At 41.7% G+C, this 19,697-nt stretch overlaps 1 protein-coding gene and 1 long non-coding RNA gene across 2 annotated transcripts in view; both read left to right on the top strand.

The window, feature by feature from the left end:
* Positions 1–19,697, top strand: part of SEC14L1 (SEC14 like lipid binding 1) — a 41,237-nt gene that overhangs the window by 1,554 nt on the left and 19,986 nt on the right.
* LOC108506245 lies at positions 12,053–19,526 on the top strand. The gene is made up of 3 exons (XR_001877733.1): positions 12,053–12,064; positions 17,205–17,210; positions 19,380–19,526. It is a non-coding gene; the product is annotated as an uncharacterized LOC108506245 (long non-coding RNA).

Genomic DNA, 19,697 nt, shown 5'->3' on the forward strand with positions numbered 1-19,697 from the left:
CAGAGCAAAAGTAGGCTCGAAGTATGCTGCCCAGTTGATTACTGGGAGCAAACTCTTCTAGAATGGGAGAAAGTGTCATATCATTGATTAAAAGATTGCTGTGGTTGTGTCTTCATCAGGGTAGAGTTTACAGGGCTCAAGAGCACAAAGAAAGCCATGAAAGCAAGGATAAGCCTGAGTGAAAAAAGAGAAAGGACACTGGTGATACTTTCAGGGAAGGAAAGAAAAAAGCTTCTAGGGAGGTCAGAGAGATGAACAAAAAGCCTTTTGGGTGCATAGTTGCTAATTTGTGTGATAATGTTACAATAGTGATTTAAAAAAAAAAGAAATCTTAATTAGGTTCCTTATTCTTTCTCCCTCTCCCCTTCTCCCTCCCTTTTTTTAAAAAAAAACAAAAAATAAACAAAAAAAAACCCAAAACCCAGAAAGGAAGTAGGTATTTGACATTTTAAAGTCTGTTCAGCTGTGGGGCTCTCATTAGTTACAAAGAGCAGTTAAGGAGCTTTTCCCTGATAAAAACAGTTAAAACCAAATCATAACCTAAATAATAATTGTTTTATTTCACTTGCTGAAAATACTACGTCTGATGGCCTCAGAGGAGACTTTTAAAAGTGCTCATAGTGTAAATATTTGGATAGATCACATGGTTTGGAGTGCAGAGTTCCTTGCAGAAGTGATCCTTTGCAGTCTCAGGGCACAAAAAAGGATTAGGTCACTCTACAGGGAATACTTCCATTTCTTTTTATCTTATTCCTAAAGCTGCCTCCAGTATTACACATGTAGGTCTTGCTCTTGCAAACACTTCAAGGCAGAGAGTGGTTATTTTCCCGAGCACAGAAGAATCAGACTGTGATGTGTTTAAGGTCTTTTAGGACCTTATTACGCTGACAGCTGGGCTTCAGGTGGTTTCTGATTTAAATTTGATGGTGTATGTAACTTCAGCCTTCAGTGGAGTTCTACTGGCTCTTAGATCAATCAGCCAAAATGAGTTTCTTGGACGAAATTCTCTGGCTGTTTGCTGGACTGATAAATCTTCACCTCGCTGTCGAATTGAAGGCAAAAAATTCTTCCCTTGAGTTATTTCTTCAAAGATATTTTAAGTCAAAGTGCTGATATCAGGATTTTTCCCAACTCTTTATTGGGTGTAATTAGAAACACTTCTGACTATTAATATGAACTGTGAGTTCTCAAACTGTTTTGTGTCTTGGGGGTAATATTTGAAAAATAATCTTTACCAAATATTAGGTCTTCCTTACTTTAAGGCTTTTCTTTGGAGAGAAAGAGGCTGTGCTACATATGCAGTTAGGATAAGACAGTAGTTGAAAAATGAAAAGTGAACTAAGAGGAGAAGAATGTTTATAAAAAGAAACAGCTGAACAAGATCCTTCCTGGGACTGGATGAGCGATAACACACATGATTTACTTAGTCTGTGTCAGGGCAGTGAGTTATCACTTGAACTTGTTCAGAATGTGAGCACTGGATGAACATCCTCCTCCTGCCATGTCGCTTCTGATTCTTAAAACTTGTAAAATTCCTGGAGGTGATCCATCAAAACTATCCCTGCATTTTGTGAAGGGTGTAGAGGAGTGCCTCCATGAGCCAAATTCTGTAAGGAGTATAAACAGTATGTGATAGCTTGATGCTTTGTTACTGTTTTGTTACTGTCTTCCCTAGGTGGAATAGTGATTGCATAAGTTGATGAAGTATTTCTGGAAGGAGTATTCCTGTCAAATTTTGTGCTCACTAAAGTGGAAGCACTATGTTGCATATTCTCAACAGAAAAGTGCTATAATGTTGTTTTAACAGTGCCACCAGCTCTTCTGAAAGGAGGTGCATGGCCTGGCATATACCAAACTTGAATTTAAAGCACCCAACAATGGCTTAACAACCTGTTTTATTTGATTCTTCTCTTCCCCTCTCTTTTATTTGCACCCAACCTTTGAGAGAAGAATGTGTCCTCAAATAGAGGTTTAAACCCACACACCAGAGATACTCACCTGTCACCAGTAAAAAGCCCTTTGGAGAAACCTTTGTTTGGTGAATGTGGCAGCAGGGTTTTGTGTGCTGAGTTATCTAACAAAAATCACTGTTTCTAGCCCGGGTCTTGTTGTGTGGGATCTCATCTTCGTCTTAAGGTGCTGAGTACTTTTAAAAATGTTATTTGGCAAATTGTCCTCCTTTTCCTGGGTTTTCTGTGGAACTGAAGAAGTAATTCACTCTGTAGAGTGGTAATGAAGTTCACCAGTGTCAGTGAAGTGATGTGAACTTCTCTGTAAAGATTTCCTGGAGGATACGTGTTCCAGTTACAAAGTGGAACTCATTAAGTGAAACTAATATTTAACCTTCAGATAGAGAAATCAGCATTAAATTCTTCTTTTCTGCCAGCAACCAAATGAATGCCACTTGCAGAGTGGGTCATTTAGACTACAAAATTCCTATTTGCCCACTTTTCCTTTCCTGGGTTTTCAAGAGGTACTTGAGGGAGAATGGAGCACAATCAGCATTCCATTCATGCAGCTCTAGTGTGTTTTGAGAGAACTTTGTTCTCTCTGTGAAGTGTGAGTGCAGCTCTATATTAAGACAAAAAACTGAATTTAATTCCACTTTGATCCAAGCCAAGACTGACAAGACAAGTGCTTTGCAGACAATTATGACATAAAGACTTTTAAAATAGACACAGTCAAAATTCTTTTCCTAAGTCCAATTGATGTTGAAAATAAGTTCCTCTGTTAATGCTCCTCCACTGAAATCCAAAGCTCATCTGTTGAACCCTAATATATCTCTATGGCAATGTCCTTCAAGGCACAACTCCTTCTCTCCCAGGCCTGGGAGGGCGCTGGGGAGGTTCTGTGGTTGGTAGAGGTCAGGAGATCCATTGCTGAAAGCTTCTTGCCTGCTTCATCATTAAGGGCCAGCTCTGTAAAATCTAGTATGAGCTACTTCCCGTGGAGATTCCCTATTACTGGCAAATTGTGTGGTTCCAGATAATATCTAAGATGCAAATCTTGTAAGGAAACTGTGTTCTGAACTTGAAAAGACTGTAGAATCCCAGGGCAGAAATTACCATGTTTTAGTCTGACACACCTAACACAGGCACGATGATTTCACCAAACGTTTTCCAAAGCTGACCTGATGATTTTTGGCTGTTCTGTGGCGTTATCTGTCACAATTAACTTCTTGAAATCTCTGTGTGTTAGTGTGTATCTGTATATTTTTAAAAAGCACCCAGACCAACAGCTTGCACAGCTGTTCATCAGACTGAATAGAATCTCGCCTGGCTTTTCCTCCTGTTCCTGCTGGAGTTTACGTAATGCTGGAAGCAGCTGAAATGTGGAAAAATGGCTGTTTACTTAGACTCACTTGTCAAGTTACCAAGGTTAAATATACTGGAGAAAAACTGAGAAGCTGCTTTTATAAAACTTCTAAAGATTACAGATTCAATTTTTTTTATATTAGCTTAAAGAGATTTACATTTAAAGTAATACAGGGACTTTGCTGAATAAGTAGTTCTTAATATTAAAAGGCAGTTAAGAACTTGAATCTTCCTTACCACACGAGGCTAAAATTAACTTTGGAGATTCGCAGCTCATTTTCAGTCTGACATACTTTAGATAATTCCCCTTGAGTTTAATTTCCAAAGTAAATTTAAATAATGAATAATCAGCTGCAGTGGCATTCCAAGGGTGGAATGCAAATGGAAAATAAATAAGATTTTGGAAAAAACACACATTGAATTGAACCATTGACCAGAGGGATTTTTTTTTTCAGTTTCTGGAAGCTCTGTGAAAAATTTATTGCTCTTCAACCCATTTAGAAAAAGACCTATATACAGCCACAAATTACTTAGTTTCAGAAATAAATGTGAATAAAAAAATCCATCTCAACATTTTTCCTTTGTTCTGATGGAATATCTAAAGTATCTCAAGCATGAATCTTTCCTACTAAGTATAATGTGTAGTGCCTTTCATTATATTATCATTTTAATGGTTCAGATTTGCTGCTTTTGGACAGCAGGCTGCCTAGCTTTCTTTGTTTTTATAGATCTGAAAAAGCAGTTTTTAAGGTCTAGCTCATGAATTAAAGTATCCCTAAATTACAGGTGAGTAATAAGATTGTAGATGGGATAAATACACTTCAGCAAACAGAGCAGATTAGAAAAAAAATTATCTATTTTTACAGATTGACAAATCAAAGTATAATCCCTTGATCTAGATTGTAGTGAGCTTCCTGATCAGGCAGTACATTATATTGTCATTATAGAAGTTATTACTTTAAAAAGTAATTTAAACCCCCCCCAAACTGCATCAAGTGCCACACCTGCACATAGATCCTTGCAATTTTTATTCCCTCCAGTCTCATTTTCTTTTTCCTGGAAAAAAAATGCATTCCACACATCGTGTGAAGAGGGGCTGAGAGGCTGGTGAGAAAACAGAAGCTCTCCTCCAAGTGCTTTTGAAAGCACAAAGTAGGCTTTCAATGTGTGGAGAAGGATATATAGGATTTGTCTGGGGTGCTCAAACCCCAGGGAAGGGAACAGCCTGAGCGTCCGCTCCCAAAACTGCTCGGCTGTTTTCCCTTCTGTTCTAGAACTCCCAGGCTCTCGTCCACTTTGCTTCCTGCCTTTGTTGAAAACTCGGGTTTATTTGCTATTGGAAATGTGTTGGTAAAACTGCAGTGGAGCAGAGCCTCGTGTGGAATTTCTGGTTTTATATGAAGTGCCTGCAGGTTCGCTGCTGGTTTGTGTCGTTGGTGCTCTCCCGTGTCAGCACACACTGTAAAGAACAAATGACTCTTTGGCCACTCTTTGGGTTGAGCTGTGGGTAACAAACAAATGTAAGAGTTCACTTGAGCACTGGGGGAAAATATTGACTTAGCAGCCTGCTAACTATGCCCTTCGTGTGTTATTTCATGGCTTGCTTAGATATTTCCATGGCTGGCTGTTTCCTGTTTTGGTTTTTTTTGTTTGTTTTTTCTCTCTGGGCAAACACATGACCTGACTGTGGCTGACAGCTGCAGTTCTCTTGTTCCCCAAACCCTTTTAGTCAGTTTTTTTACAAGTCTTTTACACTTTGAAAGCTAAACCACCACTACTGTCACACTCTGAAAGGTGTCAGTAGAAGAGAAACGTGTATCAAAACACTTCTTGCTTTGTTCTGAAAGCACTCCAAGCTTTTCACCCTTTGCAGGTGTTTTAGCTCTGGTGTGAGGTGCTGCTGCTGCTCAGCCAGGTGATGTTTCCTTCGAGTTAAAACTCTTAAACAGGTGGGAGTGTGGCAGGAGAGAAGTGGTTTCACATTTTGGAGGGTCCTGGACACTCATGGTGCTACAGTTACGATCTGAAAGAGGTGTAACTTCATGCCCACGGTCTAACACGTGGTTAGCCTTTAAGAAGCATGTATAAAAGCCCTCAAAACCCTGTGAGAAAGAGAGATGGTTATTTTTTCAGTGTTAATTAAAAAAAAAATAAATTCAGTGAGAAGGCAGGGGTGGCCTAGAGCTCAGAATGAGGTGTTTCCATATGGCATGGCCAGCTATGTGCACCTCCAGCATGGACAGTCTGGGCTGCCCGTTCTGTGGAGCTCTTACACAGAGGAATATCTCCACTGCTGTGCTTTTAGGAAACAAGCACTTCACGAAAAAGGGAGTGGAAGGAGATCCTGAGGGACTGGAGGCCACCCCTGAGCACTTCCCATAAACCACCTTCAGTCAGAATCCAGAGTTTGGAATGCAGAATCGAGGGAGTGTTCATAGTAACCAGGATTACTCTTGCTTTGCACACAGTTTGGATTCAGCCTGTTTCTGGGGGGAAGGCTGGTGGGGTAATCTTTAAACTGTTGCATTCTGAATGTAGAATGAATCTTCTGAGAATATGCAAGGAAATCTGTTAATTAACTCAAGTTGAAATTAATTACAGGTTAGTCTTAAATGGTCTATTTTCTTTTCTCCCAAGTGAATTTGTCTTCCGATTTTTCATGTAGTTTAAAATTAACCTGTATGTATTCTAAATTGAGAACTAGGCTGTTAAGCTGAGTTATTAACTTTTTATCTCGTTTTTGTGATATAGTTAAGACAGGTCGGGTTAGCAGCTCACGTAAAATGTTAAGTTAGGCCTGTTACAGGTAATTTAATAATTTGGCCTTCTCACAGTCAATCTGCAGCTGGTTTCAGTCAGTGGTGGTTGAGGTCAGAGCCGTGCCAAGGACCCACGCTGGTGGAAGATCTGGTGGCAACATGGTTGGGAATCTTGTGTTGGAAGAACCATCTGGCATTATCTGGGTCCCACTGCAGCGTGGGGCAGCGCTGCCAAAAGACTTACAAGCAAGCAGCGAGCCATCAAAATTTCTCTGGAGTTCTTGGCTTTCCTCTGCGTTGCTTTTGCCCGAGTAATGCTGATTTCAGCCCGGCCCACAGAGGTTTTCAGCCTGTGGTTCACGGGCTCTCTGTTCTAAGGGTCAGAGAAACATCACCAAGTATGTGGTTTCCCATTATAGCTCAGCTGGTGTTCCAGGTTGCTGCTCTTGCTTTCTTGCAAAGGCAGGTTCATCAGTTAGGGAGACAGGCTGGTCAGAAGCTGTCCTGGAGGAGAGGAAGATAAATAAACCTTGCTGGCCCCATTGCTGAGCGCCCCTGTGGGAGCAGGTGCTCGTCCCCCCCGTGCTGTGGGTGAGCTCCTGGCAGCTGGCCCCAAGAAAGAGCGAGTCAGCAGGGCATTTGTCAGGACACGTTGGGCTGTGGGAGCCCTTGATTCCACGGGGAAATAATTAGGGATCTGCAGTGTGAAAAATGCAGAAGTGGGCTGCTCTAAGGGTAAGTGAAGGGGCCATTAGAAACCTGATTCAGCAGTCTTCAGGTATTATTTAGCAGTGCAAAGTACTTGCAAATTGTGCTTAATGGCTCGGAGTTGTGAGTTCTGAGAGTTCCTTTGGCATGGAGGGGCATCTGTCCTCACCTTAGAAAAATGAAAATTAAAAATTTATATTTTGTAAATTCTAACAGGGCCACGTGCGAGCAGACTGGCTGTTTTGCTTTGTGTTCACGTATAAAACTTCGTATTTGAGCATTCTCTGTCTTGGATTCCTCTTGGGTTTTACTTTATGATAATTAGGTTTGAGTTCTATATATCAGCAAATTTGAAAATAAAAATATCACAGGGCTGTTGGAACCTACCAGTTTTAACTCTGGTGACCACAGAGGGATTGTGGGAGGGAAGCTACCCTTTTGTATTAAAAATGAATTTTTATTTGCACTGTTTTAATTCTTAATTATATATGTGTGTGCTCTCTTAAAGTAGCATTTCAAGGCTTTGTCATGGTCAGATTTGTGAAGCTAAATATCAAAACCCGTAGGGGTATGGATTACATGTGGGATAATTACAACAGTTTTCATTCTGACATTATTTATATTCTCAAAACTTGACCGTAGATGCCTTTGGAAACATATGCAGATCAATTTGTGTAGCAGTTGAAAGCTCCATTGCAAACCTCAACATTTCAGCCTCTCTGATAACTTTCTGCCTCGCCTACTGCCGCTGTAATATTAGATCATATCGCTTTGGTAATAACAGAGCTCATTCTGTGAAAGTGAATATTTCCCTGGTGATGGTCAGGATGGCGACGTGCCATTTCTAGTTGTTTGTGCCACAGCAGAAGGGAACGGTTTCCTGAGGAGAGCACTTCCCTTCTGGAGTGCTTTGTGTCTCTCCATTCAGTGTAAAATGGGAATGCCACGGACACTCAGTCCAGCTCAGGAACATCAGTCAGCAGAACCTCTTCCAGAGGATGTGTTTTTCCTGGCTATTTTCATTCAGTGTGTAAATTATACTACATGGTTTGCAAAACTGTCTTTGCTGTGCAATGCATTGGCTTGTAGATAAGTTCTTCATTACTGAATTCATGGCTCTCTGAAATTACTTATTTCTATTGAGGTGTTTCATGGTCCGTGTGGTGCAGCCACTGATGTTGTAATGAACAGGATTTAAAGCAATTTCTCTTGAACTTGTTTGTTCCGTGTTGGCTAAACCTATTCATGCTTTTGTTTGCCTTTCTTTGCTGTAAAGGAGGGTAAAGAACAAAGAATTGATTGTCTCTAATCTATGATTTTAATAGCTTTTTAGAAAAGAATTAAACAACTCTAGACTGTTCTTTTTCAACTGGCTTATGTTTGAAGGGAGGTGATATCTTTGTCTGTGTTTTGTTGGGAAGCAGATCCGGGGGTGCAGAAGCTGTACAACCTTACCCTGCCAGTGGTACTACCTGGTTATTGAGACCTGAGAGATGTATTTGGTCATGGGGAAGGGGGTTGTGTTTGTCTCTTAACAGGGACCACAGAACTGAATTGCCCCATAAGACCTCTCTTTTGCTGGAGTGCTGTGTTTCTGGCAGAGGCCAAGGGCAGTATCTGCCTCTAGGGGAGAGGATAAGAGTGAGATAAACATATGGTAACACTCTCTTAGGATACTCTCTCATCCTCCAGCAATGTGTCTTGACAGTGCTTCTGGTCCCGAGTGTGCCGTTGTCTGTAATAACATTGCATGTGCTGGATTTCTTGTGCCTCCCAATTCCTTTCTGGAGCCAAGTGAGCTCTGTCATGTCACCCTGACACCCAGTGCTTCATGACATGCTCTGTCAAGAGACAGATCCCTTCTCTAGAGCCTGGCTCTGGCTCAGCCTCCCTCCTTCTCGTGTTGGAAGAGGCAGGAAAACCAAACTCGGTTCTCTGTGCTGCCTGCCCTGGTAGGTATGTCAGGTATCTCCCTCAGTTTTTAAATACTCATTTTCATGGTGTTGAGTCTGTTCAGTAGTTTATGATGTCATGTAAGGAACCCCTGCTTTGTGCTGTTGATCTTCCACCATCAGTTTTTAACCTTTCTGAGGATCTCTGATACATCAGACATGGATATAAGGTAAAGAAATTTTTTTTTGTTCCACTTCACTTCCCAGCTTAAGAGCTAAATAGCCTGTGGGCTCCAGGCCCTATCATGCTGCATTTTGATGGCATTCCATTGACATTAGTGAATGGTCAAGTTTTAATTGGTGTACTTAAAAAAAATTTAATTGGTTTACTTAATAGAGTATGGCTGCTTTCTGTCTGGAAGGTAATATCTTGCTGGTCCAAAAGCCAAACTGAGACCTTTACATTAATTGAGCCATGCTGTTTATCTTGAATTACGTCCTTTTGGCAAAGCTCAATGTACTGATTATGGTCTTGGAAGAGTGAAATCACCAGTGCAGGGCTTAGAGGCCAACTGCCTCTGGGCCAAATGAAAACCTGGTGGGTGAAGTCTGAGGCAATGAAGTCAAACCTGTTTCACTGAACCTTCATGGGGAGGGGGGGATCTGACTGGAGATCTGGAGGCTTTGTTTTTTGTGGTGGTACAAGTCTTTACAGACACTGGTTTAATGAGGAATTCTGAGCCCATACTGTAGCAGTGCTGTAGTCATCCTTTCCTCCTCCACTGCTAAATTAAATTTTGTCTGCACAGTAATAATTTTATTTAAAAATAGCTTAACATATTCCAGATGTTAAACATGTTTTAACAGACCTTCTTATTGAAAGTGTCTCTGATTCTAAGACCAAACAAGTGACGAATACTAATTATAGGGCTCGTAAAAGTGAGACTTAAGCGTGGTACAATAGAGCAGTAAGGAATATTTGACTGTTCTAAAAATAGATCCTCAGTGGACACAGTGGGATTGCAGCTGAATTTTAAAGTAAAACTTTGGTTCCTCTTCAGAGGAACCAGACATGCAATTTTGTTAACTGGAAAAGGAAAGGGGAAGCCAAGTTCCAAATTCTGCTTTCACTGTGACAGCACCCTGTGCCTTTGAGCTGCCTGTTGGCAGCACAGAACATAGCTGTGATTGTTCAGCTGCTGTAGGACAAGTAATGGTTATTTACAATAAGTGGTGAGACAAGCTTTATGGTTTACAGTCCTTTTTATGTGTGCCTCTTAAAAAATTTAAAGATATGTCCCTGTGTTGTGTAAAGGTTTGTGTATTGCCAGCGTTGCAGGGAAATAGGAAGTGCTTGGGAATAGCTCACATTCCCCAGCAATCACATGTCAGTCTCCAGGCATTTAAGCTGTCACTGGCCTGTCGCCAGCCTGTGCTGTGATGCTCTTTTGGAGGTCAGCCTCTTCTCCATAGTACTTTAACCTTGAGCCAAAACAGTCGTGTCCTGTGCAATTGGGGTCAGAAGCCAAGTTTCCTATCATAGGAACCCCTGAAGTTGACTCTAATTGCAGGGCACGTTCTGTCAAACGCAGCGTTGTGCTCGGAGCTGTGTGGCTTCTGGGCCAGGCTGATTTCCATCTGTCCTGTTTGGAACACGGGCAAGGCAGACTTTTTTTTTTTTTCCTTTTCTGAACACGGAGTGGTTTTGCAAATGCATTTAATATAAACAAGTTACAGTGAAATTGCAGGTCCATCTGATACTGCTGTTGCCCCCACTGGGTCAGGTAAGGTCTGTGTATACTGAAGGGCAGCTTGGAGCAGCAGGGCTGCAAAGTCTGTCCTTGATATTCCACCTTCAGCCTAGACCAGAGCAATGTAAGTTGCTTTCTTTCTAACCAGCAATTTGATCTTGGTCTCAGTCATAAGCCAGCCTAACCTGAGTGATCAGGCTTTCCCAGCTTACTCCAAAGGAAAGGAAGATTAAAATTATTTTATTTGCATTTATTATTTATTTGCATTGGTTGGGTTTTCTGTCCTTAATCTTTTGGTTTTTTTGAGGAAGGAGTAGTACTTGCCCAACTTCCCTGTTCCAGCTTCTCATTTTAGAGATTTGTGTCTCAGGATTGTGCAAAGCCTGCAATTGAAGTTAGGCTTGCTCACTCTTTAGTGGAGTGGCACTGTGCTTTGGGCTCTTTTGGGCTGTCTGGGCTTCCCAAAGGGAGGAAGAGAATTAATGATTCTCTGTGAGTGCCTGGGAGGCAAAGCAGGTTTAACTCCAAAACTCCTACACAAGCTGTCCACTTTCTCCTCATACCCTGCCCTGGTCATTAATGTGTTGTCTGAAGATGGACGTTCAAGCTCCCAGACAAGAATTGTGTCAAGTGTGACACAGTTCCACCTGTGCAGGTTTATTTAGGCAAACCACAGATGACTCAGATCTGTTTTAAAGAAACCACTCTTCAAATTAAAGTCCCGTTGAGGCATGCCTGTGGTTATTGAAGGTCCTCCTTTTACAGATAAAACATGTCTTCAGGTCAGCTCCTTTATCCCCAAACTGTTCTGCCTGCTGAGCCGGTGCATCTTTTACCACCAGAAATCTGAAAGAAGCTGCATTAAATCATTGAAGATGTAGTTTTTATGTGGAAGAACGTGGCATCTCTGCGTGTAGCAAAGTGGTTCTCAGATGGTTAAGAGCCAGTTCCCTTCCTGTTTCATTGCATGCAACACAAGCCCCTGTAATTTTGATGGTAAAGCTTCTCTGTGACCACTTTTCTGACATAAAAACTCCCAGATGTTGAATAGGAAGGGTACACTGAGAGGGATAAAGTACTGATCTGTGTAGAAAGAGCCTGTGTGGGTGGCTGGACTGGTCCCATCCCTCCTGAGAACTGAGGTTTCTGTCTGGCTGTTTTTTCCTGGTGCAGGAAGGAGCCCTTGGCTTGCTCGGGTGGGTTGGTGGCCGCAGTTACGTAACTCGACAGTGAATTACCAGTAAAATTCCACTTACCTAGAAGATTGCTTCATAGCCTGTTTTGGATCTCCTGCTTTATTTATAAGGCCTAAATTATTTTAATGAAATATTAAAGTATTAGAGTAACTTTATTCATGCTTGAAAACACTGGATGCCAAGGCTGAGATTCACCAGCTCTGGAGCCAATACATTTATGCTCCAATACAGATGCAGTTTGCTGCAGACCTTGCAGTCCCCCAATAACACTTTCCTTCTGCTTTTTGCCTTTTCTTCTATCCCCCACTTTGTTTTTGGTTTCAGGCAGTCTTAAGCAAATCTGTGCTTTGTTTAGTATAACTCAAACTTGTCAAGAATGCTTACTGAATATATATATATATCTCTATAATCAAGTGCTCCTAGGGTCTGCTGAGAGTTTTACAGGTATTTAACTGTAGGTGCTGTCTAAATGGAGCATCCTTTCAATAATCTGCCTGTGAAATCCTTCTGATTTCTGGCTTGTATTCTGGTTGAAAAATGAGCACTTATTTACTTCACATTTGCTTCGCAGAGAAGGTAAACTAAAACTCTGAAACGTGTGTAAACTTTTTAAATTGCTACAGGGAAAGGCTTTTTTCCCCCCTGAAATTGTTACTGTCTTCTTGGGGCTGGGTTTGATGTCTTCTATAACTTTTAATAACTTTTTTCTATGACTTTTTAAATTTTAATAGAAAAGAATGAATTCTAACTCCTGCTAATGGAAGTGATGCTGATACTCATAATCTTGTCTAGTTGATTCTTAGCCTGAGTTTCTCCAAAACGTTCTCTGGAACAGCTACCAGAGGTGCTTTTTGCAAACAGTGTCCTGTGATTGACAGCTAAGATAATACCCCAAAATCCACGTGGTTTGGGAGAATGTTTTGTGCAGTAAGAATTCTTTGATTTCAGTACGGCTCCTGATGGGATCCCTGCATGGTGCCCTCAAAGGACAGAATTTTGAGCACAAGCAAGACAGACTAAGATGGGTACCAAAGTTTGGGAATATGGTGCTGATGCTGTGATGAGGTTGCTCAGAGATCTGTCCTGTTTCAGTGGCTGCTTTTGGAGAGGCCTGGAGGGTGTAATGAGCAGGGTGCTGACTTTCCAGTGGTGGACTGGGCAGTGCTGGGTTAATGGTTGGACTCAATGGTCTTAATAGTATTTTCCAGCCTGAGTGAGTCAGTGATTCTGTGCCTGAGTTCATTACACCTCAGAGGGACTCAGGGCCCAGGTGACCAGAACTGGCCTGCAGGGTAGCTTTTAGGGCTGTTTAAAACGCCAGGTTATGCATTTGATCTGGGTTTGGAACCTGCTTAGAGCCAATAGTGATCAACACTGTAACCATGGAAATGCTGCCTGAGCTACAGAGATGGACAGAAATGCCAGTATTTGTGTGTTAGTGTGGTTACATTCACTTGGAAGTGCTTTGTAGCAGTTCAACACACGAAAGGTCCCGTTGTCAGAAATCCAGGCTGGTGTGTGATGTGCTGTGTAAGCAGCACTTTAACTGGGAGCTATCAAACACACAGTTTCCTTTATAATACCATTTCATGATTTTTTGTGATTGTCTATGTGTATAAACTATTGTTATGCCCCAAATTTAACAGGAAGTTAGTCCTTTTACACTGCAGAAGACTTGGAAGAGATTAAATAGGTGTGAAGTAGCCTGGACTGTGTCTGCAGAGCTGCGGGGAGATAAAGCTCTGTTATGTGTAACAGGGCTTTGCTCCTTGTCAGAAGCCACAGGGAGTCTGTTCTGAAGGGTTGTTTTGCTTCCCCATGTACATCCCTCATGTGCTTTGGATGAGTAGTGGTAAGTGCTGTCTGGAGCCAGAGGCCAACAAAAAACTCTCTCAGCTGGAGTAACTTACTGGAGCTAAAGCACAAGAGTAACTTCTCTGCCATTTCCTGACTCCACAGAGATTTTTAATTCACTGAATCAAAGCCCTTCATGTAAGATTACAAAATAGTTATTTGGTTTGAGTTTAGTCTTTATGCTGGGTTATTTTGTAGTGGTTGTGGGGAACGTCCTCATTGTTTTCAGGGACTTTGTTTCAGGAATTTGCAGAATGGATGTGGAGATGGGAGGTTTCTTGCTGTGTTTCTAGGATTTGAGCAGCAAATTGCTGTGCCTGCTTGGTATGACAGGCCTGTTAACCTATTTGGTAGAACAAATAGGTATTGTTTATTCAGTGGTGAGTCCATAAGATGATTTTAACAGGTAGAGTCTATTTGAAATGTGCAAGAAACTTAACTGGATATTTACTTAACTGGAAAGTACTGTGGGCTTCTAATACAGCTAAATTTAAAAATGAGCAGAACAGTCTTGCCCTCTTTTTCATATGAAGTGTTAAGATCTGAGGCTTTATATAGTTAAGCCAGGGGGGAATTTGAATGTATTGGAATAAATCTCTCTTCCTCTTTCTGTGTGGACGTTTGCAAGGGTCTAGTGGGTCATTTGTAGCAGTGTAGGGTCTGAAATCCTTTCCAGTGAAACCTGATTAAATGAAGAGAACCCCTTTAAACAAGTGTAAGCATCAAAAGAAGGCAAGGAGGGGTAGGGATTATGCTCTTCTGTGCACCTGATAAAAGCTTTTCTTCCATGCAGGGCTCCTGAGTGACAGAGGAGCCATCAGGGGCAAGAATTTAATGGCTTTGGTTAATGCCAGGGAAAAAGTGGTTTCTTGTCCACCTCTGCTTACAGATGGTTTCGTTTTCTTGAGCTCCTGGTTTTCTGGAGAATTTCTCAGGAATTTTCATTTCCTTTCCACAGAAGGAGAGGCAAGTTGAGGAAGCTCAATTTACTGGCTGTTAAGCCTGTTAAGGCTCTCAGATGCTTTTCTCGAGACAAGGATACTGTGAAGAGCAAGTCATTGCAGCACTTCATGCTCCAGCAAGGCCCAGTGAAGCCCTGGTGGTGTTAATGGAATGATTTCTCTGGTGACCTTCAGTGTTTGTAGGTGTCTGGGCTGCTCAGAGCACAGGTTATTTAACAACTGTGAGTGTTCCAAGCACAGGGAATGCTTGGAGACTGTGCAGGATCCATTAATGTCTGTAAGGCCAGGACTGATTCAGGGATAGTCTCTCCTGAATCAGTTGAGCCATGGATTTTCTGATTATGAGAGACATAGACCTGGGCTGTAAATTTGAGCACTACTTCAGTGCAGTACCATAAATACAGCGTTTTAGGAATCTGAATGTCATGCTGCAGTACGTTTTTGAAGCACTGACAACTTTTCTTCCCACATACTCTACCTGAAAGCTCTGATCACTGCATTGGAGAACAGCTGAGGTCATTTCTCCAGCTTGCTTTGCTTGCTGTTGGAGAAATTAATTAGCCTTCAGTTAGAATTCTTGAACAGCATCTGTGCAGAGTAGATTCTTGTTAGCACTTGTCTCGTAATTTGTATAATAAAGTGGCTTTGTGTGGTCTCTTGGAACAAAAAAACAAACAAAACAAAAAATAGGACTTCAAGGACTAAAAAACTAATTGTAATTACAGTTCAAGGATTTGATGCATAATTATATAAAACTTTCATAGCCCCCTTTATGAAAATTTTAGACCAACTCCATTGTTTATGAACTTTAAGGAGTGAATGTATTCCTGCAAAGTAGAAGCATTTGTGCCATTTTGGGCAATTACTTGGGAATGCTTTGCTTTGGAAGACTGTATGTGAACAGTGCTGTAAACTGACACTCTAAATGCACTAATGATCATTTAATTAGAAAGTCCAAGGTCAGTAGCACTTTCTACACTTGTGTAGTTAACAGGAAATTTTAGCTTCTAAAATGAAGCAGAATGTTTGTCTTACTGATAGTGGCTTGTCCTATTGATTTTTTTTTTTTTTCAGTGTGACTTACAGAAGGGTTATTTATTTTTTCTTGGATACACTTAATAGTCACCATTAATACTTAAATGGCCAAATATCATCTCATACCACGGAACAACAGAGGGTGAAGACAATATATCTTGTTCCTGAGTGACTTTGTACCACTGTGGGGCAAAATACTTTGCCTTAATTCTTATGATCCTTGAAGTAACTCTCTTTCAGGTGAAGGATTATAATTTTTTAATTTGGAGGGCTTCCACACAAGGTATTTCCTGATGTGCTTTCTCATTGCTTAATCCAGTTCAGTGATAAGTTGTTATGCAAACATTTTGTTTGTTGATCTTGGCTGTGACAGCCAGCAGGTTCACCACTGGTGAGCCCTGCTGGAAAACCTTTGGAGGAGTGTATTGTGTTCTAGTTCTAATTTGAACACTTTTAAACACTTTTTAAAGGTAAAAAATTGCAATGGAAGGCTTAAACTTCCCCCCCTCCTTTTAAAGTAAGGCATTGTGTTCTCTACGTGGTCGAGAAAAGTAGTAGGGAAGGTCTCTTGCGGGTAATGTCCACTTCTACACACACCAGTTGTGCAGTGGGTTATCATCCCTGAAAGTCTGACTAGTGATACCTTGATGGGCCAGGATTTACAGAGAAATCAAAAATAAGGATGGTTAAACTACCTCTCATTTGTCTAGGACCAGAAATGGTGCATATAGGAAATTTTTGTGTTTCAGGTGATACACAGCCATTCACTGACAGGTCTGACCCTGCGTCTCTCGTGCTGGTGGGTTGTCTGTAGTCCCCACAAACCTCATCTGTAACTAAAGCATTCTTGGCCTTTTCCAGAGAGAGAGTTCTAGAACTGAGTGGCTGCCGAGCAGCCTTTGTTTCCCAGCGATAGGAGAATAACTTCTCTCTTTGTAAATGAGAACGTTTAATGAAGTGAAAACGCAGTGGAGAGAAAAACCATTTAAGCCTCCTTTGAGCAAGGGCTGCTGTGGAGCTGCAGTGCTGGGAAAAGGTCACTGCAAAAAGCAAAGTGTAACTGTGCTGCTGGGACTGGCTGGGTACCATGAACGTGTCCTTGGAAGGCTGTTCCTCCTCCCAGAACTGGCTTCAGAGGAGGGTTTCTTTCCAGAGAGCTGACTCCCTCTATATTCAACATGTTTGTTCTTTCCCAAGCTGCAGTCTGGTTCACGTTCCTGTTGCTGGTGCCTGGGAGTGTTACCTTACCAAAAAAAACCTATTTCTAGAGCTTTTTGAGGTATATCCGCTCTAACCATCTGTTTTCTTCCACACCACCCCCCCGAGCTGATCACTGCCGTGTGAGCTCACATCCCTCAGACACTGGCAGCGAGATCACACTGCTTTGTACAGGCATAATGATTTTTAAATGGATGGATGGATTATAGGGAGAGAGGTAGGGAGCTCTGAACAGCAGTGTGTGGGGCATGAGGAGGTGTCTGCTGGTCTGTGAGAGTTCATCCAGAATTGTTCCTTTCCAAATGCAGCTGCCAAGAATTTGAAACCTCTTGGTTGCCCTCCCATGAGCCAGTGCTTTTCCTATTGATCTGCAGTGCTCTAATGCAGGGGGAGGAAGGGATGTAGTGCAGGAATGCAGGAATGATCAAGCTGCTGGAATGCAGCCTGTCGGGCCAGGGCAGCTCCTGCTGGAGCGACCCTTCTTGTTTCTTGTGTGTTTATGAATAATTCAGGAGTCCCACGTACTGGAAGTGTATAGGATTAGTGCCCACACGTAGGCAGGTGCTGCAGGCAGGAATTAAAGTTGGGATGTGGCACACACAGAGTGCTGCAGACTAGACTGGATTGCCAGGATGAATCTGCTCGTGGGTTCTCTTGAGGTGCCCTTGGAGGATGTTGTGCTGCTCTTGGAAGGTCACTGTTCCAGCCAGTTTGATGAGAAAACATCAAAAAAAGAAATAAAGCATCTTAAGAGCTTGATTCATGCAATTAAGGTGTATAAAGCACTCAATATGCTTCATTTTTCAAATGGTGACTGAAATTCCTGCTTATTCACTGCTTATTTTCAGTTACAATTTCTCTTTGGAGGATTCAGCTACTAGAACAGCAGAGCATCAGATTGCTTGCAAGATTTTTTTTTCTTCTTTTCAGTACAGAAGGTAGTTTTGAGTCATCTAATGGAAATACCGAACAGTCCCTATCCCTGAAGGCAGGAGACTGGGAATATATTAATCTGGCCAGAGCAGCTGAGTAATTTATTTGCATAAATGACTGACTTTTCCCACTGAAGGGCTGAACACATGCCTGTTATCAAGGTATTTTATTAGCCCTGGGCATGGTTTGAGAAGCAAAAAGCCAGAAGTCTTTGGTCCTCAGGAAGAGTGGTTTGGGGTCATACCTAGATGCTGTTTTAAAGGTGGTATGTTGAAAGGAACTCGTTATTCCTGATAGTAGAATTCCAAAATCTGAGGGCAGCAGCAGCAGCAGCAAGTACAGTTCCCTTGGCTATGAAAAACAACTGCAATGGGTTTAAAATAGTCTGACTTCTGAAATGCTTTCATGTCTTTAAACACAGCTGAAATACTAGCAAGGATAAAAGTGGAATAAATCCTGTTATTTTGACTCTCCTCCGAGCATGAGTTGCTAAGGGAAGCAGTTGGAAAGAACCTTTATTACAGTGCTGTTTTGGTTGAAATTATGCCTGTCAGTGCTCTTGCTGTTAACGTGCATTAAGAAAGTTAAATTTGCAGTTCAAGCTGCTTCACCAGACTGTGTTTTTCTTGATGCAGCTTCGAATATATCAGAGTATGCAAATGTTCCAGAGGCTGGTGGGACGCTGTAAAAAGTACGTTATTGGGGAACTGCAGAATTGCAGGCTTAAAATCATCTTTTAACAGATCTGCACCCAGGTGTCTCTCTCTCAGCCAAAGAGGTGTTGCAGCTTCTCATGTCAAGCCCAGCAGCAGCTGTAGAGGTTTTGAGGGTGAGCACATCTGGGCTTTTTACTTGTGCTCCACAGCAGAATCTGCACACGCCACGTGTGTTACATGTGACAGGAGAAAATGGTCCTTGCAACACCATTCTTAGGTGCATTGAGTCCTACAGCAGCAGCTTTTCATTCTTGCATGGAGTCCTTCAGGGTCTGCTGCAGCTTCTTTGCTTTTGAGGAACTAATTGTGTTTTGTGATTGTATTTGTAGAGCGAAATTGGGATCCTGAGACAAAGGTGTGGACTATCTAATGATTTTATTTGTAAACAGAGACCTGGTTTAACCCCAACTCTATCATACAGGGAATGTGCAGCATTTTATAAGGTACTGTGCTTTATCAGGCTGCTGGAGGAACATTGGATAACACAGTTCAGTTATTTCCTGTCTGCAAAGCTGCATTTGAGGCAAAACTTCTGGTTCAAAACACTTCAGCAACACAGGAAAATCCCTTCAGTTCTGTTAGAAAATAAAAGCAGCGTTTGATCTTCCTTTAATCTTCTCGTGCTCTTTTAATAGCCGCAGTCTTGGCCTTGCATGTGCTGCCCTGACTCACGTGTCTCTTGCTGTGTTGTACCCCAAATTACAGGTTTTTTTCCTGGGCTGTGCTGGTCCATGGTGAAGGAGGATCTACCAGTGTCCTGTAGTCTTTAGCACCGTTTCCCTGCCCTCTCAGCACTGTCTGACACATGTGGAAGGCACAACTATGCTTGAATCAGATGGAATATTTTGATGTGGCCGTGGTTCACTCTAATCACTTTTTATTCAAACCGTGAATTATTCTGAGAAATGATGCATTACAAGAACATATTGGCAATGGTACATAAAAAAAAAAAACAACAAAAACAGGACTAATTTAAGAGCTCAATAAAACTGACTGTGAACAGCTTTCAATACTCTGTGTGCATATTCTTTAGGGAGGAAGAATCCTGTGTTACTGTTAATCTCTTTGGAACCTTCAAGTAGTTTGCTGTAAGCAGTTCAGCTTGCCAGCTTTTGGCAGATAATTATTTTGTTCTTTTCCAAATTGAACACATTCAGTTCAGTCTTCCCATTCAGAACAACAAATTCTTCTTGGGCATTTCTTTGTTCACAGTTCAGTAAACGCTCAGGAGCAGGTAATGTTCTGATTTGCAAGCGTTCACAGGGCAAATGGGAAGTGTTTTGAGAACTAAGGTGGGAAAAACATCAATATGTGCAATGAAGGAGACTTGCAAAAAGGCTTGGCATAGAGGAGGCTGTT

The sequence above is a fragment of the Lepidothrix coronata genome, unplaced genomic scaffold (assembly GCF_001604755.1).
Source record: "Lepidothrix coronata isolate B3197 unplaced genomic scaffold, Lepidothrix_coronata-1.0 Scaffold210, whole genome shotgun sequence".
Classification (NCBI taxonomy): Eukaryota; Metazoa; Chordata; class Aves; order Passeriformes; family Pipridae; genus Lepidothrix; species Lepidothrix coronata.